The sequence below is a fragment of the Panthera pardus genome, unplaced genomic scaffold, assembly GCF_024362965.1.
Source record: "Panthera pardus isolate Hobbes unplaced genomic scaffold, ASM2436296v1 HiC_scaffold_16, whole genome shotgun sequence".
Classification (NCBI taxonomy): domain Eukaryota; kingdom Metazoa; phylum Chordata; class Mammalia; order Carnivora; family Felidae; genus Panthera; species Panthera pardus.
In genome coordinates, this window is record NW_026526721.1 from 44,500,081 (window position 1) to 44,526,005 (window position 25,925).

Consider the following 25,925-nt stretch of genomic DNA (forward strand, 5'->3'; position numbering starts at 1 on the left):
TAGTCTTTATAGGTCTCCCAGAATTGTGTAATATTAATATTTTACCTCTTCACAAAAGTTGAGGGGCAAATGATTTCACCATTGCTTTTCTCCTTGCTTCCAAACATTTGAAAGAGGAAATATGACTCATTTTGAAAGTCTTTTGGACAGTAGCCTTGCTATTTTCAAAGAAAATATTAGAGCCACCAAACCTAAGACTATGGATTTGGGTTTCAACTTAAAATTAGAGAACCATTCATTTCTTGATTCTACTCTAGCAGAATATATCAGATCATAGATATCAGATCATAGAAGCCTGTGCAGCAATGCTGAAAGAAGGAAAAATGCTATACTTTCAAGTCTGCAAAGACCAACAAAGAGTAAGGCTATATATATTCACTGATATGTAAAGTTATTTCTGCTGAAACAAGGTCCTTTCCACTAAAAAAATCACAATTCTCTCTTTTGACAGGTTTGGAATTGTTACTTTGCTTTCAGGAAATCATGAAAGGGAAAAAATTAGTCCCCATGTTCTGGAGCAGAGGCACCAAGTCAAATAAAAGAACCTCTCTAAGGATCACACAAATGTTTTCATTTACATAAATCAATATCATTCTATCAATGTCTCATTTGGAAAGGATCAACTGTAAAAGAACTCTTTTGCTAATGTCAAAGGAGTCACTTAGGACAAAATTTTTTACCATGGATCTCTGTCAAACGTCAACATCATGAAAAAAGGGAAGGAATCCTGACATGCTTATTTGTCCAGCCACAACCCACATGAAATTAGTTCACACCTTGGGGAGAAGCCCGAGTTGTTAGTCCACCACTGGTACATAGAGCACCCTGGAATGATTTCAACACCTCCCACTTGGGTCAAATGAATGTTCCTCAGACAGACATGACTTTGCAAACAGTGGGATACAGGTCAGCCTTTGCTAGTTCTCTCAGCCAGGTTCCTTTGTGCTATTAACAAACTGTACAACCACATGGGATAGCCTTGGGCCCAAAAAGCAGCAGCTTTGCATCTTCTACGTTGATGGAACTATTGCTTAAGTGTTTGATCTGAGCCCATTGTATCACAGAATTGTGTTAATTAGATACAGAATAAATGGACTATATTCCTATATAGACCAAGCTTTAAGTATCATGGTAACTTTTACTTAGGCCCCTCTCTTTATAAAGAATTTCATCAATATAATTCTAGATGTAAGTCATTTCTATAATACTTATCTCTTATTAAAAATTATGCTGGGGGATGGGCTAAATGGGTAAGGGACATTAAGGAATCTACTCCTGAAATCATTGTTTCACTATATGCTAACTAATTTGGATGTAAATTTTAAAAAATAAAAAATAAAATTAAAAAAAAATTTTGTGAATACCTGCTCATGATTTAATATTGACTCATAAGATTAATATGAACCCTACAATAGTACTATTACTTAAGACAAAAACCGAAAGGGTGTGCCAAAATAGAAAATATAATAAAATAGTAAATGATGTCAACCAGTTATGCTCACTTATAAAATTATATTGTTCTACATTTTAATATAATAAACTGTCATTTTTTCTTATCCTAACTTCCAGATAAGAGATTCATTCAGTGTCAGACCTCATGATGATAACCAGCTGCTGTGTGCCACCAACACAAATGGTATGTAGTATTTAGTATCAAGAAGACAATTCTAGACCTACATAATGTGGTGTCATTCAGAGCATAATGTCAGCTACCTGAATTATTTGGGTGGCGAAATTCTCCTTTCTGACATATCTGTAAGGGACATCTGTCACTTGTGTTGCAATTCAATCAAACAAGCTGATGTTTTGAAAAGATCAGAAAACTGTATATTTATTTGTCCATGTTATGCCTTTCTATTTTATGGCAGCCAGAACATGACTAGGCCCTCAGATAAACCTCTCAGGAATTTATATATTGAAGAAATAATGCATAACACAAAAATAATAGTCAAAGAATGACTCAGTATGGTGACTGTGGCAAAAGTAGGGCCAGCATGGAGTTGAGAGTTTGACCATATTGACTGCCCACCCAGCCAAGCATCCAAAAAACTATTATTTGGCTGTCTGTGCAAACTAGATTCTCAGATCCTAGTGGTTTTCTGAGCCTAATCCTCTTGCCTTTCCATTGATTCCTAGAGCTATTTGATATCCCTTCAATAAATTCATTTTTTGCTGAATTCAAACAGAATTTGTCTCTATTGTTCTCAACCAAGAATTCTGAATGATACAGGCACATAGAAGGAATTATATCAGTGAGAGACTTTTATTCACTGGGACATTTTTATTCACAGTGCTGCTTTAATAACTATATAGCTTTATAAAAATGTCTTGAATAGTCATAATGAAATTTTCAGGTTGGGAGAATTTGCTAATGGTCAATATTTGCTGAAATCCTGAGAGAATTCTCCAAGGTTCTGCCTCTTCAATCTTAGAAGCCTAACTACATTTCTATTATGAATTCTGTAGTGATAGACAGCTACACTAAAGTACCACATGTTTAAAATTATAACATTTTTCAATGTATTATTCTGTAGACTTTTATTAAAAATTAATTTTGATTTTTACTAATGTAATATAACTTATGAAACCATAATTTGGACAAAGAATCCATTTTCCAATGAACCACCAAATACCATTATTTACCACTAATTTATAACACATGGCTTAAGTACAATGATAATGCATGTGTTTTATAAGCTAAGTGTGAATTCAGATCAACATAAATAATTATTTTGAAGGGTGCTTTATCAGAAATTATGTCCAAAATTCTACTCTATATTAAAACAAGGCTTCACATTATTTATGTGAATAATGTTAACATTGGACAGAAGAAAGTTGAACATAGTCAAAACTTCTAGAGTGTGTATATTATTTGGCAATCTAACTCATAGATTAAAGTATCTGTGTCAATGGGGTGCCTGGGTGGCTCAGTTGGTTAAGCCTCTGACTTTTGATTTCAGCTCAAGTCATGACCTCACCATTTGTGGGATCGAGCCTCATGTCTGCACTTACAATATGGAGACTGTTTGGGATTCGCTCTTCCTCTTTCTATCCCCCTCCCCACTCATGCTCTCTCTCCCTTAAAATAAATAAATAAACTTAAAATGTTTAAAATATCTGTGGGTCATTAAGTAAGAAGAGAAAAGAACAGAGACTTTCCTCAAGCATATATATATATATATATATATATAATATATATATATATATATATATATATATATATATATATATATATACACACACACATATATAGGCTGGAATATATTGGAATTGACTTATTCCAGAGCAAAGACCTATCAATAAAACATGACTACAATTCCTTTTTTTTTCTATACGTTACTCAGTGCTCACTATGATAAATGTATTGACTATATTCCCTATGCTCTACTCTTTATCTCTGTGACTTTCATTTTATAACTGGAAGTTTGTACCTCTTATCTCCTTCACCTATTTTACTATATGCTATTGACTATTTTACTTTTTAATCATTTTATACTGGTTCATTAGGGGAGTAAGCCTGTTTGAGAGTAATCATGTATAAATACTTGTGATATAGCTAGTATATATTAAATAAATGTGGTAGGATACTTATATTAACCACCCAAAGGTCCAATTGCCTGCTCTATAGATCCAGTGAAAATACTGGCATTGAAATGGTGAACCTGCATGAAGTTCTCTAGAATGTCAATACATTCAAGATCCCTTCTATGTATATTGTGTCTACTATGTTAAAGAGCAAGAGATTAGCACAGTCCTAAAGCTCTGTGTTCAATATAAATGTAAACTGCATTAGATCCTCCTCCTTGACCAAGATAAGAAAATAATACATTTTCCATATCAACAGGACTAGCCATGTACCAGACGCTATGTTGGTCTGTCCTAGTAAAGATACCACCTCCTCACAGAGACTGATTACACTACCCTTGGTTCAATTTATGATAGTCCATCAGCAGTGACCATGGTACTTATGGTTTTCTCAGGCGTCATTACAGTGAATTAAAATTTTTATTAGGGATACCTTCTTTAAATAATTAAGAGTACGACTTGAATCCTTCAAATTTTTGAGTGTGCCATGTACTTTTATGCTTCTTCCTGGGTTCCAATATGGTTTCTTATTTACTATCTTGTCCAGTAGCAATGGAGTCATTTGCTTTTTCTCAGACTTTCCTTCTACAATAGCTCTTACTTTACAAGGCATAGAACCAATACAAGTATCCTACCAGCCAAAAATTATATCCAGCCTAATTTTGTACTCTGGAACCCAGCAAGTGACCACACTATAGATCTGTGGCCACTATGACATGAACAGAGGCCAGGTTTTCATTTATCATCTAGACTTTTTACAACCTCATTTTAACAAGGAGATATGATGGCATTTTGTGTTCTCTGTTGTCAATGTCAACTAATATCCAGTATCCAAAGACCTTAAAAAGATATTAGTATCTCTCTTTCCTTTTATATTTCTCATTTTTCTATAAATATATTTATGTCCATTTGGCAAAGCATTGGGTGAAGAACTACTGAATATATTTGTATGTCATTTCAGGCTTCTATTTCAATGGTCACAATTTCCCTTTTAATCAATGGACTTTGTATGTCTAAGAACTGACTCAGTTCCGCAAACTAAGAGACTATGATTTTCTATTTTGTTATCTGACGTCAACCTTCTGCTTGTCTTGATCACTTTGCATTATATAAGTCAAGCAACATACTTCATGACTGTTCATCTATCTTGTCCTTAGGAACTATTAGCTAATGTCAAGGCCTTTCTGATCTTACAGACATTACGCAATTATGTTCACCTAGCCACTGAATTAAATGCTATCATCTGGTCTCTGCTATTCTGTAAACTTACAAGCCACAATGACAACGGAGAGCCCCATTCCATAACATTTCCTATCCTCAACCCTGGCCTACAGAAGAAATACACCACTGAGCTACTCAACAATGCAATGGAGTATCCCCACTCTATTCACACATTTTATAATTTTAGACATGGGCAAATTCTCTGGGCCTTCCTAGGGAGTAGAATCAAATGGTACATTTTTTGGTCTTATATAATAAGTCAATTCTATCAAGTCTAATTTTCTGAACATTGTGAGCCCTTCCTCAATACACTACCAAGGCAGTCCTGCAATCCCACCCATTTAAGCATAAGCCTTCTATTTTTCCAATTTAAATTTCCAACTGTCCCATTTCAATAGCCAACAGCATATACATATAAAACATGTTCCTTTTCCAGAGTTATCAGAGACTACTCTCATTTTTAAAAATCCTTATCTTATCCAACTATAAATTCTTTCCTCCCTGGTCCTCCAGTATCTCTATAAGCCATATTCCCAAATACATTATGTTGGTTATTGCAAGTATGTTAGCCAGAGGCAGTAGTACTTTCATTGAATGATCACTTTCTTTCAGCAGTAGTGACAGTACCCCTCTCTTTAGGGTTTACAAAGATTTAACCTAGTTATTCCACTAGAAGCAATGAAAACAGTCTGAGGTAACACATGAGGACCACAAGCATCATCATGTAAGGTATCCCCTTCATGTGAACACTTTGCTTAATTTCTAAATTTTTTTTACACTTATTTATTTTTGAGAAGTGGGGGAGGGGCAGAGAGAAAATTAGACACAGATCTGAGCTGTCAGCACAGAGCCTGATGTAGGGCTCAAACTCACAAACTGTGAGATCATGACCTGAGCTGAAGTCGGACGCCCAACTGACTGAGCTATCCAGGCACCCCTACTTTGCTTAATTTCAATCAATGAGTAGACTTGCCTGAATGAGGAAAGATTTATGATCTAATGTTTTAAGAGACATTAGGAACTTTCAGTCACCTTTCTTGTATAGATTCCAGGTAGCACTGGTCCCAGTGGAATTAGATATACATGGAACAGATTTGAACCCAACTCAGAGTTTGGAGCTGAGCTAGTCAAGCTTAGATCAGATGAGTAGCAACCAATTCACAGACCACTGGGTGTAAAATTAAATAATTAGTATTCAAATCTCCTGAGTTTGGGAATGGCTGGTCATGCAGCAATATTATCGCAACAGCTGACTGTTACAGAATAGTATTCACTTCAGAAACTGAGCTATTAAATTAGCATATATAATTTCATAGTTTCTCCCAAGAGTCTGGTGATTTTATTATTTTAATATTTGCCGAACTAATGTGTCTATAAATCTAGAACATAGCATCTGTAGGTCACTGTTTATAAGAAGTACTATTCCCATAAAAATTAATTTTCCAATAGCATATATTACAACAGAATGAGAGTTTAGCAATCATTTTGCCTAACTTATTTCAGATTCTGACCAAATAGCTAATCAGCCAAAAAATAACTAAATAGATAGATGTGTGAATGAATGATTGGATAGAATTTAAAAGAACTATGGTTTTCTAGAGACTTACTTTTAAATGTTTGATCTACAACTGTTTAGTTTGTTCATTTTAGCCGACTGTATAACTCACTGAGATATAATTTTCCAACTGTATAGCAGGAATAATCATACCAACTTCCACAGAACTGGTGTGAGTTTATAATGAGATATACATGAATTTGCATACCACACTACATATCACTGAATCTGAAAAACAACAGGCATTCAATCTATGCTGAATTTCCCCCCTCTTCTACTCCTCCTATCACTATATTTAAAGAAGAATAATACTAAACACTAATATTTGTATTATGACTAGCTTCATAACTTTTGTTCTCATAAGAAGAGAGAAGAGACCTAATCATTTTGATACCTCTATCTTAATTTTTGTTAGACTTGTCTAGGTATATTTTTAGTATGATTATGCTGGCTTATCCCATATGTATGAATAATTTGGGAAATCAAGGAAACCATGCCTGTATTTGAATGCCAACATGACAGACATTCTAGAAATGCACACATGGATGTTTATTTTGAATTATTGAGTTTTTCTGGCACTTTACATTGTGAAATATTAATTCATTTTGAGTGTTTTAAAAGATGTTTTGCATAAACAATGGCTACAAAAATGAAATGGAAACTCTAACCAAGACTCTAAAATCACATTTTAAAAAGTGATTATCCATTAATTTAGCTTTTTCTAAGTGTTGAAATGGAATAAATTTTTTTAAAACAAGCAAAATTTCTGGTATAGACAGCTGCTGGTTCTTCCTTGACAGGTTTCTTTACTCTTCCACCACTGATATTTGAATTTCCTATTGACAAATTCACTTTTTCTTACTCAGCCACCAGGTTTCAGAGATGGCCTTGACCCTTGGCTCCAGAGAAGGAAGAGAATGAGGTTCTTGAGTGACGTTAGCCTATCAGCAGATTATGCTACTGATACAACCAAGGAAATCTTTACTGGTGCTTCTAGGAGAAAAAAAGATTAGTCTTTTGAGGAAGACACTCGAATAGACTCTCACTACATGGAAAAGAGGATATGACCTACAGTGTTCCTTTTTTTTTAATTTTTTTTTTTTTAACGTTTATTTATTTTTGAGACAGAGAGAGACAGAGCATGAACAGGGGAGGGTCAGAGAGAGGGAGACACAGAATCTGAAACAGGCTCCAGGCTCTGAGCGGTCAGCACAGAGCCCGACGCGGGGCTAGAACTCACAGACCGTGAGATCATGACCTGAGCCGAAGTCGGCCGCTTAACCGACTGAGCCATCCAGGCGCCCCTACAGTGTTCCTTTTTGATCCCAGAATAAACCTGCATGAAAATGTAATGAATCCAGAGAAAATACAGCCAAGTTGAGAAGGAGAGACTAAGCCCTGATCATATCTCTCGAGTATGAATCTAGACATACCTGAAGTCAGAGGTTTCCCTGGACTTTTAAGTTTTCTGAGCCAAAAAATATGAGGCTTGTTTACTGTATCTTGACAAATAAAGCATACTGACTGATTTTTTTTTAAAGACGAAACTTATTTATTTATTAAATAAGTAAGGTTTTGTACTCATTTTTAGAAACTCAACATAACATATAAATCTTAGTCTCTGGAATCTTTTCTGTGTGTGAATTCTGCTTTTGCTGTTTAATGGCTGACCTTGGCAAAGTGTGTCAATTGAAGTGATATAACAAAGTGTAAAGACTTACACTTAGAAATAAGAAAAAATTGTTTCTCACAGTTCTAGAGGCTGGAAGTAGAGATCAGGGTTTTAGTATGATCAGGTTCTGGTGAAGGCCTTCTTCTGGATTGCAGACTGCTGACCTCCTGTTGTATCCTCACATGGTAGAAAGAGAGAAAACTGGCCCTCTGGCCTCTTCTTTTTTCTTTTTTAAGTTTAAGTATTTTGAGAGAGAGAGAGAGAGAGAGAGAACATGTGAGTGTGAGTGGGGGAGGAGCAGAGAGAGAGGGAGAGAGAGCATCCCAAGTAGACTCCATCCTGTCAGTGTGGAGACTGAGGCAGGACCTGATCTCACAAATAGTGAGATTATGACTTGAGCTAAAATCAAGAGTCAGATGCTTAGCTGCCTGAACCACCCAGGAGCCCCTCTGGTCTCTTCTTATAAAGGCACTAATCACACTCATCAGAGCTCTGCCCTCATGACATGATAAACTTCCAAAGACCCTACTTCCAATACCTCTAATACCTTTATGCTAGGGATTAGATTTCAAGAGATGAATTTTGGGGGGACAAAAACATAGCAGTAAATAAATTAATATATTTGTTCCTCAGTTTCCTCATGTATATCATAGAGATAATAGTGTCTACATCACAGGGTGAGGTTAAATAAGCTAGTGTATGTAAAGCACTAGTAACATCTGGCATATAGTATATTCAATAAATGAAGCTATGATTATCATTGCCTTTAATTAATTAGAATTTTATACCATATATATTGAGAATCTTTTCATTGCACTTCTATACAACATGAGCATAAGATATTCCCTTTAAATAAGAGAAAATGTTAAAACAAATATCAATGCAAATATTCAAATATTCCAACTCTATAAATTCAATGAACAACCAAAGGAATTTAATAAAATTTTCTTAGCTTGAATACCGTATCATCAATACAGCAATAGGTTAACAATAAATTGGAAGAAACAGAGAACTTCACTGTATGGCACACATAAAAGTCTAAATATAAGGAAAAAGTGAATTCCTGAAAAGTTATTAGTAATTCTGTACATTATATATTTAGTAAGAGGCAGGCTAAGGTATACTGAAGCAACCTCAAAATATTACAGGATAAAACAAACAGAAGTTATATTATTGAATTTTTAACAAGTTTTTACTGGCCCACACAATTGTCCTCTTTAAGGTGACTCAGTAAATGTTTGTTTTGATCTTGAGAATTTCAGTGAAAGCCCAACACACTAGATACAGTGAGGAAAAAGAAAAATTTGGGAAATGTCACTTCCACTTTCATTATATATTTTATAACTAGGCACATGATCCTACCTAATAGCAAGGCACCTAAGAAATTCAGTCTCCCTTATGCCACAAAAAGAAAGGAAAATGGGATAGTTTCAAGCACTAATTAATATCTGTAGATTAAAAAGTAAAAATGAAATTATTTACAATCTCTAACGAAACTGTAATGTTTTTAAAAATTTTTTTAAATGTTTATTTACTTTTGAAGGACAGAGAGACAGAGTGTGAGCAGGGGAGGGGCAGACAGAGAGGGAGACACAGAATCTGAAGCAGGGTCCAGGCTCCGAGCTGTCAGCACAGAGCCCGACGCGGGGCTCGAACTCACGGACCGCGAGATCATGACCTGAGCCGAAGTCGGACACCCAACCGAACCGACTGAGCCACCCAGGTGCCCCATGAAACTGTAATGTTTTATACATTAAAATAAAGCCCTTAATTTTAAAATTACAAATTAAACATGATCAAAGTAAATATTAATAAATAATACTATGTCTGAAAATATCATGAAGGCTATATCATGAAAATCGTCATTAAGGAGGTATGAGTTTAGCCGCCTAAACTGTAATCACCATTGCTTAGAAATATACTATCATCTTTCTACCCTTAATCTTTTCTGATTAAGTCTTTTTTAACTGTTGCATAGTCCCTTTTACAATTGTCTTATTTCTTACAAGAGGTTTCCTTCAAAACCTTTGAGCCTATGGTATCTGATAAAATTAATTCAATTTATTAGAACCTCTCTGGGAAGGCATCAACACTAAAGATTAAATTAGTAAATTCTAAGATACAGTAAAAGATGTTTAGTTCATTATCATAACTCAGAAACAAGAACATGAGGTGATGGCCAGGACTGGAGCTAAGGTGGTTACTCTCTGAACTCCTCCGAATCTAAGTCTTTACAAGATAAGGAGTACTTCTTCCATCTGCTGGTTTCAAATACACACTTAGCAAGAACCACAATCAAACAGGTATTTCTTCTGACCACACCTCCAAACTCTAATTTGGCCTACAGCAGAGCTGATAAGAGGGCTGAAGACTCTTAGCTAGAGGTTTCCATCTCCATTCCATATTTATCATTTACTCAGAATTTCTTTAAAAACATTTATTTAAGTCCCCAAAATAAGACAGAATCACTGAAAAGTCTATGAACTTTGATCGTAGGCAACAGATTTAAAAATCTACTTGTGAATTCCCATGTTCAACAATAATGAAACTACATGTTAGTTTATAATAATTACAACATCTATAACATCATTTCAATTAAAAGAATAAAAAGTATACTAAAATAATGTCTTTAATTTTCTTTTTAACATCCATACCCACAAATATATATATTTTTTACTATCACAGTTTTGTATAAGAAACAATTATGGCACAATTATTTTCCTTTTCATTTATTTATTGTTTAAAAATAGAATGAATACATAGTCTAAATTTATCCTCAAAGGTAGGACAGAGTCAATGTTTGATTGATGAAACTTCCCTTCATCACATGACAGTGTAACTTCAAAGAACTAAAGCAAAAATGGGAACATTGCCTTTGTGTAGTTATTGTTATTTGAAAATAACAGCAAAGTATATAACATAGAATATATATTTTTATATTTAAAGGAATAAAATACAAGAAATTTTTCAGAAAGATGGAAGCTTCATTTTGACATGAATGAGCAATCTTCCCTCTGTAACATAAAACAGTAGCCAGAGGAGGAAAGCTAATAAAACAGGCAGGTTTTTTATAATAGTAAAAAATTATTGCAAGTGACAGAAAACTCAACATTTTAAAATTCTTTAATGAAAATACCAGTATTAGCAAAACTGTGGAAGAAACAGAACTCTCATGTATTGTTGCTAAAAGTGTGGACTGTTACAACCATTACAGGAAATTGTCAGCATCTACTAAAGCTGAGTATGTACCTATCCTTTGACTTGGTAATTACATGCCTAGGTATGCTTCCAACAGAAGTGCATACGTATGTTCATTGGAAAACGAGTTCCAGGGTCGCCTGGGTGGCTCAGTCAGTTGAGTGTCTGACTTCGGCTCAAGTTATGATCTCCCAGTCTGTGAGTTCTAGCCCCGCATCGGGCTCTGTGCTGACAGCTCAGAGCCTGTAGCCTGCTTCAGATTCTGTGTCTCCCTCTCTCTGCTTCTCCCCTCCTCATGCTCTCTCTCTCTCAAAATAATAAATAAACATTAAAAAAATAAAAATAAAGAAAAACGAGTTCCAGTATGTTCAGAGCATTACTATAAATAATAGCTTCCAACAGAAACTACCCAAATGCTTATCGGCAGAAAAGCAGATAAATAAACTGAGGTATAGTCACACAATGGAATCCAGAATATCAGCAGGAATAAACAAACAATAACTACACATGACAATATTAATGCATCTCATAAACAAAATATTGAGCCAAAGAATACAGACCAAAAAATTCATATATGTTCCATTTATATAAAATTCAAAACTGGTGAAGCTAATCTACACTATGAGATCACAGGACAGGGTTGCCCTTGGATGTTACTGATTAACTAGTGGGGAGCATAAGAGAAGCTTCTGGAGTAATAATAATGTTCTATTTCTTGACCTAGGCTTAAGTTACACAAATTTGTTCAGATGGTGAAAATTCATTATTTATGATAACTCAAAAATTATACTTTAAATTCATTAACAAAAGAGTGTTGGTTTGCAAACTGGCCCCTGTACATGGAGGGCAAGAAGAAACCAAAGAAAGAAGCAGACCACTCCATTGGTAGGTGGCAGGTTTAACAATCAAGGGAACTTACCTTTGAGGTTTGTCTTCAACAGCTACAAGATGAGATCTCGGCACCTACCCAACAGAATCTTAAATGTTTATACAGAGGCCTTAACTAGGTTTAGGCAAGTATACTGTTCAGATGGTCTCAACAACACTTACTCTCTCAAAGTTGCATCCTTGAAAACAGCTCCTGCTGTGGGAATGGTGGACAGAACATATATTCCTAGGGTGGGGGATGGGTGAGGAGAAGCTTCTGGATGTGTTGTCTGGTTTGAGCTCAGCGATGAACCAGCAGTCATACTCTCTTGATGACCTTTTTCAACAAAGAGGCATCTATTACAAACTTTAGATGTAACACAAGCTTCAAACAACCTGTTTCTCAGGTACACAAAGTGTGCCTGTTTTTCAGCTCTTTTCTCATCTGTGTTGAGTTGTGAGGCTATGCATGATGTGAAGAGCACCTCCAGCCACTACAGGTCTTTCCTTTCAAATATAAACTCAGTGGAGAGGGGCGCCTGGGTGGCGCAGTCGGTTAAGCGTCCGACTTCAGCTCAGGTCACGATCTCTCGGTTCGTGAGTTCGAGCCCCGCGTCGGGCTCTGGGCTGATGGCTCGGAGCCTGGAGCCTGTTTCCGATTCTGTGTCTCCCTCTCTCTCTGTCCCTCCCCCGTTCATGCTCTGTCTCTCTCTGTCCCAAAAATAAAATAAACGTTGAAAAAAAAAATATTTAAAAAAAATAAATAAATAAACTCAGTGGAGAAATAAACTTCTCATTTCATAAATGCTTTGTGCCTGAACAGCCTGTACTCAGCTATGTGACCATTCTTTGAGCCAATCAACAGAGCTACCTAAAATAGAATGTGCTGAATATTGTTTCACTCAAATATTCACCCAGAGTTTAGTGTGGGGGCATTTTCTTCCAAATTATTTGGACTGAAAAATGGGAAACAGATTTTCTATCTCTAAAAACAAAAAAGCAAGCAAACAAACAAACAAGCATTTCTGTTTACTTACCAGAAATAGAGTGAATGGATGCTATGTGTCAGAGGTCAAGATAACTCTCAAACAATAGAGAGCAGATATGGTTTGACATTGAGGAGGATCATGAATATAGCTGCTCAGGTGAGCTGAGTTATTTCCCATTCCTATGGTGGGTGATGTAAGCTAGCAGGGATGATTATTGCCTGTGACATCACTGTGGTTGAAAGCATGAGCAAGCAAAGAAAGCCAGTGAGAAAATAAAAACAAAGGGGGAAACAAAAATGAGCCATCTTACAGGAAGTGGAACTGAAGTCAACAGAGACAAAGTAACAGAGTCTATCAAGGATATCAAATATAGAACAATTTGAGAAGAAACAACAACAAAACAGAATGGATTTTCAATTTAAAATTTTCAACAGTTAAACTGAAAAAATAGTTATGGTTGAAACTTAACTTGACCAGGAATATCTACTGAAAGAAATACAAAACATATAAAGAGTATAAGTGATGAAAATCAGTAATGAAAAATGAGTTGAGGGCATAGATAAGAGAATTTTCACCTGTATAAAAGGAGTCCTCAAATTAAAAAAAAAAGTGATAGAAGAGAGATAATATTTAAACAAATCAAGAAATTTTATTTTATTTGAAGGAGGATTTGTGCCTGAAGATTGACAAGACTCCCTAGGTCCCAAGGAGGATTTATTAAAAAGGTCATTTACTTAGATATATCCTAGGGAATATTTTGAATTCCAACAGTAAATATAAAATCTTATAAGCTTCTAGAAGAGCAAGTAACTTTTAAACGAAAGAGAATATGACTAAATCTGACTTACTTATAACATTAAAACTTAGCAGTCAATGAAATATAATCTGCCAAGACCAAAGCAGTTATAGTCAACTTACTATTCACCTATCAGAGAAATGGAATGATATTTTCAGGTCTAAATAGATTCAGAATATCTATCACCCATGTGTTCTGAGGAAAATAATTACGAAAAAACAACAACAAAATGACAATTAAATCAGAACTAAGATATTATAAAAGATGAGGATCATATTGAGGAAAGAGTGGTAAGTAATGACTTGCAATTTACATAATTGACTCTAAATGGATAATGTTATTATGATTGGGAAATTGTAATTGTGCCATAAAGTAAGGTTTCCTAAAAGAAATGAGACAAATTATGAGGAAAACCCTAAATCTAAATCAACAAAATCTAGGACCTTGAAGCTATAGAGAATGAAAAAAGAATAAAAGCATTTTAACTGTCACATCTAGAAAAATGATATGCAACAGAAACTGTTCAAAACTACCCAATACCCATTTTGTTTCTCTTCCTTACAATAGAAATTCAATGTTACTCATGGCATGATGTATCCAAATAAAACATGACATTTTCTGCTATGTCTTATAGTTGGAAGAGCTTCGTGACCAAGTACTAGGCAACAGATGCACGTGGAGGTTTTGATTTGATGGCTGGAAGGCTACTAAATAGCTGCTGACTGAACTGAGATGTAGGAAGGCCTATTTTGCCTTCTCTCGTTCTCTTCATTGATGCCTGGAACATGAATTTAATAGCTACAAGTCCTTGAAACAAAACAATAGATAGAGTCAAATTAAAAATACACAAACATGGGGCGCCTGGGTGGCTCAGTCGGTTGAGTGTCCAATTTCAGATGAGGTCATGATCTCGTTTGTGAGTCCCAACCCCACGTCGGGCTCTGTGCTGACAGCTCAGAGCCTGGAGCCTCCTTCAGATTCTGTGTGTCCCCCTCTCTGCCCCTCCCCTGCTCGTGCCCTGTCTCTCTCAAAAATAAATAAACATTTAAAAAAAATACACAAACATGAGCACACATGTACATATGTATGTAGAAGGAGGAAGAAAATACTGTGAAATATGCAATATGAAAGAGGAGCTTATACAGATTTTGAAAGACTACTACATATTATTATCAAGAAAAGTAAAATAAAATCTAGGTGATATGGATTATTTACATGCAAAGTACAAAAGATCAAAATTAGCCAAGAAACAGAAATTGTAAACATACTGTAGAAGAAATTATAAAAGTGATTAAATGTTGAAAGATAAGATCAACTAGATTTTATTGCAATATTTTTAGTAGTTAAAAAATAAAAGAAACATTAAATATTTATTTATAGAAGAGTAGTTAGATAAACTGTTAGCACATTCACACTATGAAATATTATGCAACTATTAAACAGAATGATTTCAATCTCTATTAATGAGATCATATTTAAATGATGTATTATTGTGTGAACAAAACAGTTTGTAGTATTGTATTAGGGAAATATTAATTAATTTTAATTTATTTTGTTTAATAATATCAAATAGCAAAACTGTGCAGTAATAATAGCAATATTGGTTTTCATGAGACACTGAATTCAAAAGATTCACAAAAGATTTAGGGAATAAATAGAGGCACAAAGAAAACCTACTTAAGAGGCGATTGTACTTGTTTTCTATTCTGCAATGACAAATTACCTCAAAGTTAATGACTTAATACAATTTTTTTCTTTTATAGTTCTGGAGATCAGAAGTTTAAAAGCAAGGTATTATCAGAGATATACCCATTTTAGAGCCTTTGGGGGGAAAAAATCTATTTCCTTGCTTTTTCCAGAATCTAAAGGCAATCTACATTTGTTGGCCCATGCCTCCTTTCTTCATTTTGAAACCACATCACACCACCTTCTGGTTTAGACATCATATCTCCTTTTTCTGTCTTTGATCCTCCTGTATCCCTTTTATAACTACCCTTGTTATTACAGCAAGTCCACCCAAATAATCCAGAATAATCTCCGCCTCTCAAGATCTTTAACTTAATCACATTTGCAAAGTTCCTTTTACCATAGAAGTTACATATTTAAAGGATCTTTGTATTAGGATGTGGATATCTTTGGAGGGCCATTCTTTAGCCTACTACATCCATCAATGACTTCAATGCATTAATACAATAATAGCCACTAACCTAAAATTATTAGTATATTTACTAACTTTTTTCCTACTAAACTGAGAAAATCTATACAATCTGAATGTTATGTATCCAAGCTACAAATGAAGTCAGGATGTAGAGTTGAGGCAATGCTTTCAGTTCTAAAAAGTTAAAACTAAAAATGGATTCTTCTAATAGAAACATTAAAAAAAAAATAAATATAGTCACATAAATAATTCAAAAAATGAAGAAGGAAAGAAACTTTTCAGCATAGTTTCTGATTAATTGCACATAATAAAGGGAAAATAACTAGTAAACTGGCAAATGCAAATTAGGTATAAAATCTAAACCCTTCACTGAAATTATGCTATAACACTGAAAGCCACCTTAATCATGTTAATTACATGCCTAAGTATATTTTGATTGAATATACAGAGAACATATAACTTTAAATGCATCTAAGACTTTAATTTTAAGGAAAAGACAATCTTTACTTAACACATCAAGTGAAATTTGTCATTGTTATTTGTTAGATTTACATTAATAGTTAAACAAATAAATATTTTCATCACAAAATCCAAAACCATAATCAAACTGATAAAATCTGAGGTAAATTATATGATGTTTTAATAAAATAAGAGGGAGGTCCTTTCATCAAGCATCTTGTTTATAGTTCTTCTGTTGATATCTTCCATCAGGAAATATAGTACATAGAATCTGACAATTTTACTATTGGAAACAGACTGGCAGTTATTCAAGTAAATGTCTTTACAAATCAGCAGAATAAAGCATAGAAGAATTCACTTATTTATTCAAGACATACCACTAATTAGTATGAGAGAAAAAAATCTACAAGTATAACAAAGAACTCATATAATGCAGACATTTTATTTTTGAACATATCATAAAATCCCATTGTAAACATTAGTGTTGCAAATGTGTCTGGGGAAATTAGTTTAAAGAATTATTTTATTCTAGGTTGTTTCCTCAAGAGATTTTGCTCTTATATAATAGGTGATTTATGTCATGAAAAATGTCAAAGTGGCAAGCATCATCTCTTCAAAAAAGTCTGATTATTTATATGCTAAGTAGCATTAGATTTTACAATGGCTATTTATAATTCCATAGAAAATTAGTCATACATGACAAAACATTTAAAAACACCTATAACCCCAAATGGTCCGATGCGTCAGATGTCGATGTTAAATACTACATTTGCCTTGTTAATTGCCATGTATTTAGAAAACTACTAACCATGAGCAATGTATATGTAACATATAATTGTTTTATTTATTTCTTCTTTACACTTAATGAAATAAAATTTTGTAGATTGAGAAAGTTGCTTCATTGATTTGTTCTAAATGTTCAATATGGCAGAATAAAAATGTAAACTTTTGCAATGAAATAAATGCTTTTGAAGTAATGAAAAACCAACTAGAAGATAATCACTGTAAGATATTCTCTTGATAAGTGACTTTTAGGTAATCCTTTGGGGAATATCAAAATATATATGTTCAGTACATGAACTGAGAGACAGACTCAGTGGTTAATTTTAAATTAAACTATATAAAGTTGGTTGTGATACTTGTGTACAAACAAAAGCACCTGATCTATTTAAAAATGTTTTTAATGAATATGTTATCTACCAATATTTGAATTGATTGTCCACTTATGTAATTTTATTGACTATAATGTTTGGTATAATCCAAAATGTCTAAGACATTAAAGAGATCCTTAAGTAGAAATAAATTTCATACAAAGGAAATCATTCTGATTAAATTTGTAGGTTAAATCACCAGCTTGGTCTATGTTATCATGAAACATTATTAGGAAGAAAAGCAATTTTTTTCTTGGTCATATGATTCAGAAGAGTTCTGAAAAATATATTGTTGCATTACTTTTCCTGCTGAAATTTGAATCATTATTCTTGAGACTATTCTGTTAAGCCTAGATGAATATGTTAAACAATTATATTAACAGCTCACTATTGAAAATTAAAGTTGGAGTTAGATACAACAATGGAACCAGTTTGTGAGGAAGAAGAAGAGGAAGAACAAAGAAGAGGAGGAAGTGGGGGGATTAAAGAGGAAGAAGAGGAAGAAGGTTGTGATGAAATTCACTGATAGATTATAGGTTGGATGAATTGATTAACTGATATTTTTACTTTTCAACTAATGCTATTAGCATTGTGTCAAGAAATACAAAATCAATTTCTATCTACAAATCTTGCTTTGTAGCAGATCTTATAATTACTTATATAATTTAAACTTTATTAATTTATTCATTTGTAACTCAGCACAAAATATTGAAAAATCTCATTCAGATATAATGCATAATAAATTGAATGAACTAACAATTGATAAAGCAACATATAGCTGTCAATGACAAAACACATGCATTGGGATGTATTGGTCAAAGCCTGTTCCTGTGATAAATTCAAATGTATTATACTTCTTATGAACATTCATGACCTGAGAAGTGAATCTATCCTGCCCTGCTTTATGGCCTCCTCCATTTACTCAAGGACTCCTCATTATTGTGACCCCCAAAGCTACAAATGTCTATATATATCTAAAATGAATTTAATAATAATCATAATTTCAGGGGAAGTTTTAAAGATTAAATAAGTCATGTGTATGAAACCCTTAAGCATCATATATTATAGATATGATATATTTAAAAATTTATTTTTTATTTAATACCAAAGAATAAATTCAGCTATTTGTATATTTTCTGAGGTTACTAGATATTTGAAATTTCATTAGCCAGTGTAATGATGAGAAAAAGATACCCAGTTAAAACAATGAATATACATATGTAAGCCCATCGATAGGTGATTGATGGACAAATAGTTGGGCTTTGTCCAAATGGGCTATGCTGTTTCTCGTGAATCTTAGAGATGCTCTACCAAACATAGAAATAGCATTAGCAATTCAGGATTCATTAACGTAATATAACTTCTTAAAATTGATAGTAAATATTTATCTTGTTTTATTGTCCAATTGTAACTTTTTACATGAACAACTTTTCATTTTCCTGTAACTTATTTATAATGGACTGAAAATGAAACGTGAATATATATATAGAAAATTCCTTGACATTTAACTCATTGAGAGCTCAAATGTAATAAAAAGACTCTTACATTCAAATTTATTTACTAATCCCTTTAAATTCAAGTATATTTCTATAAATCTGTTGTGTTTGTCCTCTCATAATACCTCTCAAAGCAATAATGTTTCAATAATTTTAATCATTGGCATTGATTTCCTTTTAGAAAGCAAAGTTAAAATTGCTTTCTAGAGTTCTCAGATTTGGGGCAATTCAGTACACTGAAATTGTACCATCACTTGGCCTTGAAGGATTTGAAAACCTAAAAGAATAAATTCAGTTCTCAAAAGTTCTTAAATAAAGGTCCCAGTGAGTATTGGGAAGAATTATAAAATTATTTTATTGTAGTTTTATAGCTGGTCAACTTGGTTTTTATCTTTTTTTTTAATCCCAGAATCCATCCAGGATACCACACTTCATTTAATTGTCTTGTGTCTTGGCTGTGACAGCTCATAATTAATATTTTCAACTGATATTCTAAACATCGGATTTTTAAAAATTTTACTGTAAATTACTCTTTCCTTTTAGAATATTAAAATTTACAGTAGTAGAAATACTCTAATATTCTCAGGAGTATTTGGTGGACTCTACTCTGTATTAATACTGTCTTCCTACCAATTAAATCTCAAATTTATTTTGTACTACAGCATTCTTCACACAAACACCTGTACCACTGAAAGTTAATTAATATTCTTACCTTTTAAATCAGGCTAGTTCTGGTACTGTGTAGGCAAATAATTTCTCTTGAAATGTTTACTGTCTTTCCTGAAGAAATAATATAGAAATTATTTCTAAATGATCCATGAGTATAGATACAACATCTTTTTATAATACATTGGTACTTGTATTGGAATCCTACCATGAATAAATACATAATAGCATCCTATTGAATCTGTTTCAGTTCTTAGTGTGGAAAACTGAGTGAAAACTCTTATTTTTGTTAAAGGTCATTCAAGAATTTGCCTCTTTGTAGAATTTAGGGCACATATCAGGAAGGAGGGCTTAAATTTGGATGATTGGCATAAAAAATCACTATAAATATCTTTGCAAATATATACATTGATGAAAAAATGAATCTATTGAAATAGTTTTGCATATAACTTTCTAATAAAATGTGGCAGATTCTAATAAAAAATGCTCTAATGGCTGAAAGAGTTGAAGAAGCACACAAAACTGTCTAAATTATTTTCTTAATTAGACATTGGTCTGAAAATTTCAGCCTAAAAATTTGATAGAAAAATATAATTAAAAACTCCTGGGAAGCAGCACCATACCCAAGAGAGTCCAACATGTAGAGAAAAAAGCAACATGAACAATCAGAATATATCCACCATAAAATCAAACTATTGGTGAGAGAGAATAATTTGAATAAAAATATAATAATTCTTAAAGAATTTCAAGTATTTCACATATACACGCAAATTTCCACTTCTTTTTAAATATGGTTTCTATAGCTGCTATCTAACTCATAACAAATAATCACAATGTTATTTTAAATACCATTTCCAGAAGCGATCATAATTTTAATTTTAATAAAAAATTAAATTTAATTTAATTTAAATTTAAAAGTACAAAAAATAAAACTATTAATCTCACCAGTGAACATACATTAAAAATATTAAATAAAACATTAGGAAATTAAAAGAGTAATTTATTTAAAAATAAATACTATTCTAAGTATTTATTCTATTCTATTCTAAGACCCCCACACACAGTTGTCATACTAAAGGCAGCCAGCACCTCAGGAACATGTGTCTTCTATTTTGGTTTCTCACATTACATATTCCAAGTCTCCATTTAGAAGGCAGAACTTAGCTACCAGGCTCCTTTCTTTCCACCTGATTCAAATGCAAAAGCATACAAAGGCCATTTGCCTCAGGGGAGAAGAGGAAGAAATTGCAAGTCCTAGAGTCTAAGGTGGCTAATGTCCAACATTAAGTTCCTTTTTCTGTGTCATCAGAACATTTTTTTTCTCCTGTGTCTGTACCCAGCTACATTGGACTTGAGCTTGTCAGCAATATGTTGAGGAGGTCTGTGCATTTTTCAGTCTGAAAAGCTCTGAACTCTATTGGAGATATACTGAATGGCTGATATACTACAGTAAATTCCTTTTTTGCCTAAGCTATTTAGAAGTGCTATTTGCAAGAAAGAATTGTGACTGGCACACAGCTTATAACAGTATTTCAAGTATTTTAAAATTGCATCAATCTCTCAGTAGATTCAATTCATTAACAAATTAAGAGACAAACATATGATTACAAAAACTGGGCCAAATTAACACTGGATTGTATGATAAATGACACTGAAGATATACGCAAATTAAACCTAAACAGCATGGGGGCACCTGGGGGGCTCAGTCAGTTAAGCAACAGACTCTCAAGTCATGATCTCACAGTTCTAGAGCTCCAGCTCTGTGTTGGACTCCCCGCTGGCAGTGTGGAGCCTGCTTGGGATTCTCTCTCTCCCTTTCTCTGCCCCTCCCCAGGCTTGCACACACACTCTCTTTCTCTCTCACAAAAAAAAATAAACTTTAAAAAACAAACAAACAGAAAAATCTAAATAGCATGTAAGCAGACTTTTACCAAAATTTAATGACAATGCAGCCCAGGGCCTATATCTTATAGATATAAAACTAGCAATATATATAAAGATATATCCTGTAGCATATTCATAGTGGTAAAAAATTACAAAGTGAATGTCCCTTAATAATAAAATGGTTAAGTAAATGATTTGTATCTCAGACATGTAATATTATGAAAGAATTACAAAAAATGACAATTCTATTTGTCTATTTGACAATTTTCATTTTTCTAAATGATTCCATCAATTATTGAGTGAAAATAGAAAGATACAGATTGCAGTATATAATACAATCTTAGTTTTAAACTCAAAACATGACAAAAATATATTCTTTGTATATATATAATATATATATATGTGTATATATATATATGTGTGTATATATATATATATACACACATATATATATATATATGTACACTCATAACCTTATGTATAAGGTTACATGAATCAAGAGAAGAGAATGAACGAATAAACACTTGGTTCTTAGCATGGGTTAGAACTTGGTCAGGGAACATGGTGAGATTAATGGCTGGGGTGTTATGCTTGGAGTAGATAGAAGATGTCAAGAAAGATAAAGCTTGCAAAAAGGAAAAAAAGTAGAGAGATTCAGATAACACAGAAACAAAAACAAAAAAAAAATGTAATACCCAAACATAAAGCAGCATGTGTGCTATGACTCATGTTATGTAATTTGCATGCATGATGATATTAGCTTGAAAATGAAAGACACTGTTTCTTTATAGCATAAACATATGGAGGCAAATATCATGAAAAACTCTAAAGTGGAGGGTATGTGCCTCAAAGGAATGGACCATAGTAGGGGAGGGTGACCACAGAATTACTGTTCATTGCTGGTTTTTTGTTGTTGTTCATTTGTTTTGTGTGATAATGAGACACTTGTATTCTCCCAGAGAAGCTGAAAGGTGTGTTCTACTATGTTCTAAGAATGTAGTTTGATATGAACAGAGAAGAACTTAGGGAAGTCATAAGACAACTAGATTCTCTGGGAATCAAAAAAGCCTTAGGAGAGCTTTTACCTGGGCCAGGAATAAAACAGCTGTTTATGTTTCAACTTCACACAAATTGTCAGAGAGTAATTCTCTTATCAGAGTACCTTGAATAGTGGTACAGGTGGAGATCACCACCCCAAAGGCTATCTATGAAACTGGGGAATGGAGAGAAAAATTTTTATTTATTTATTTATTTTTAAGAGTTTCACTTTGGACCTAACTATCAAATGTCAAATTCCTCAAATTCACAGGCAAAACAAGCGTAAACTTATGAAATGTCTTGATCTAACTTTCAAAATATTTTTAATTGAGATATAATTGGCATATAACAATATATTAGTTTCAGGTATACAACATTATGATTGGATATTTGAATATATCGTGAAATGATTACTAAATAAGTCTAGTGAACATCCATTACCATAAACAGTTACAATTTTTTCTTATGAGAACTTGTAAAATCTACTCTATTAGCATTACTGTTTGTTTTTATTGTTGTTTTTGTTGTTAGCCTTTAGTGTCACTTCACAATTTAAAGAAGATGCATCTATTGCATTGGTAAAGTTAATACAAAATAAAGTTTAAAGGCAAAATCAAATGTTCTTCATGTGGATACTTTGCCTTATTTTAATGGCTTTCCTCTATTTAATTGGCTGCTCAAAAACATAAACCAAGAAAGAAATTACGGAAAAAATGAGGCTCACAATAGTAAGAATATTTTAATTTTTCCCTTTTTAACTACACTGAAAAAGTAACATACACATGAAACTTTTCTGTTTTGCAAAACATGTAGTAAGGCCAGGAACTGTTTTTAGACTTCAAAATATTTTTCTAGCTAACCAAACTACAAACTACAGTTTTCATTTCTGTTTATTTTTAACAAATTACACTTTACCATTGAGCTATCTCACATGCCATGCCGTCCCCTTCCTTCATGCTTTCCTGGATCTTCCTTAATTGCTTCTGCTCATCCTCACTGCAGTTCTGGGTTATTCACCCTGAGGTTCTCCTATATTGGGTTCACTACTTTCTTTAAAGTAGCTTTGTGAATTAAATATTTATCTTAATTTGAGTATGTCATCTCTTCTTGATATCCTGAGAGATAAATTTATGTCAGAAGTTGTAATTTCTTTTGATGATATGGATGATGCCTTGTGCCTCTTTTCATCTTTGTATCTATCCAGGGCAAAGTTCCTTCAGTGTAGTAGATACTTAATAAATACGAAACCAATTGTTACAGATATCATCTTGAGATGAACATATTACAGAGAATTCTATGCATTATATATAATCTTAACAGAACCACTGATTCAGTCTTCATTTAACCAGCAGTGGAAATATGTTAAGAGTTTATTTTGACACTACAGTGACTCCAAACTGAAAAAAAAAGGCAAAGCTGCCTAAAACACTTAAAAGAGTCCCCCTTTTAACAGTAGATCATACACAATACAAAATATTCAAGGATTTTTTCTTAAAACATTATTTTTAATTACTTAAAATTGAATGTGAGATATAATAATTTTTAGTAGTTCACTAAATACCAATTATCATGAAATAAAGTCTATAGAAGTAAGATGAATCAATGTGGGAAAATAGCTTTTATTTTTCACAAAATGTTGAAATTCTAAATCTAGAAATCACTACCTGGCATTTTCACTTTAATGCATTTTCCTCTTACATTTTCTACTGATGCTTCTGAAAGACACTTCTGATAATACAAGTCCCTCTAGTGGCATCTGAAGTGAAATTTGTAATATAAGTAAAAAGTTATCATTTTTTGTTAGTGCTTGGAAAATACATTAAGAAACTTAAAAATTTCTTGATAAAACTGACATTTGGAAGTTATGATGCAATCATTTATTTATTGCAACTTTTTTTCATTCTGACATATGATATATAAGTATTCTTTGTATAAACTTTTAAATTGATTAATAAGAAGGTAACATTTTCCAACTTGAAAGGGACAGTTTGGTATGCAGCAAAAGGGATTATATTTCTTAAGGAACTAATCTGTGCTAGGTGTTTTATCCATTAATTCATCTAATTTGATCAGCCAACAGATTTTATCATTTCTACTTTAAAATTAAACAGGGGCGTCTGGGTGGTTCAGTCGGTTAACCGTCTGACTTGGGCTCAGGTCGCGATCTTGCGGTTGGTGATTTCGAGGTTCTTGAGTTAGAGCCCCACGTTGGGTTTGTGGAGCCTGCTTCAGATTCTTTGTCTCCTTCTCTCTCTGCCCCTCTCCCACTCGCACTCTGTGTCTCTGTCTCTCTGTCTCTCTCAAAAGTAAATAAACATTAAAATTTTAAAAAATAAAATTCAGAAACTAATGTTACATGTCTAATTAGTGACAGAACATGGGGTTCAAACACAGGTTTATCTAAGGATTTTTTACTATACATTCCCCTTAAGATAAAATGGTTTAAAAATGAAGAGAAAGACTGACATGAAACCAGAAAATTTTGACAGCTAATTCTAAACTGACAAGTAGAAGGGCAATACTAAACTGTAAGAAGGTGAATGAGTCAAAAGAGATTTTTAAATGTCTGAATTCAGATGTAATTAAATTGACTCTCACTCTCTCCCATATTTTTTCTTTTTAACCAGACAATATCTTACTGAAAAGTAAATTGATAAGTATCTTGCTTCATTTTAAATTTGACCATTTAGTTTATTATATTTATCATGATACTCACTCTCTGATTTCTGTTGAAATTATGTAAGAGATACTATAGTAAACAATATTGGTCCATGTCAAGATTGAAAATAAAATATACAAAACTTATATAATAGGATATTTCTTAACATAATCTTGATTTTTAGTCTAAGAAGCCAAGAGAAAGAAGCATAGTTGCATAGGAGATAGGAAAAACCTATTTTGGAATTTTTTCCCCCAGTTTTCCCTAAGAAAACTATAAAATACCAAAATTTTGACAATTCTTTGTTTCTAGTTTAATTAAGGTGTAATCTCTGAAATATAATCATAGTATTATTTTAGTATTCATATTTCTGGATCTGGTTAATATTTTTAATATCATGTGTTTATAAAAACAAATTTAATATTTGCCCACTGCCAATCATTACCAGTATGACCCCAAACTGGCACTTCTTTTAGGCAGGAAAAAATAATTCTTGTATTTCCATATTATTACCTAATTAAATCTACTCTT

At 33.1% G+C, this 25,925-nt stretch overlaps 1 long non-coding RNA gene across 1 annotated transcript in view; it reads right to left on the reverse strand.

Moving 5' to 3' along the window:
- Nucleotides 1-7,911: 7,911 nt before the first annotated feature.
- LOC109266287 (uncharacterized) overlaps nucleotides 7,912-25,925 on the reverse strand; it is a 29,206-nt gene continuing 11,192 nt past the window's right edge. The window contains exons 2-4 of the long non-coding RNA XR_002079649.2: nucleotides 19,860-19,927; nucleotides 12,282-12,435; nucleotides 7,912-8,259 (exon numbers count right to left, since the gene is read on the reverse strand). This is a non-coding gene — a long non-coding RNA (uncharacterized LOC109266287). The remainder of the gene's footprint in view (nucleotides 8,260-12,281; nucleotides 12,436-19,859; nucleotides 19,928-25,925) is intronic.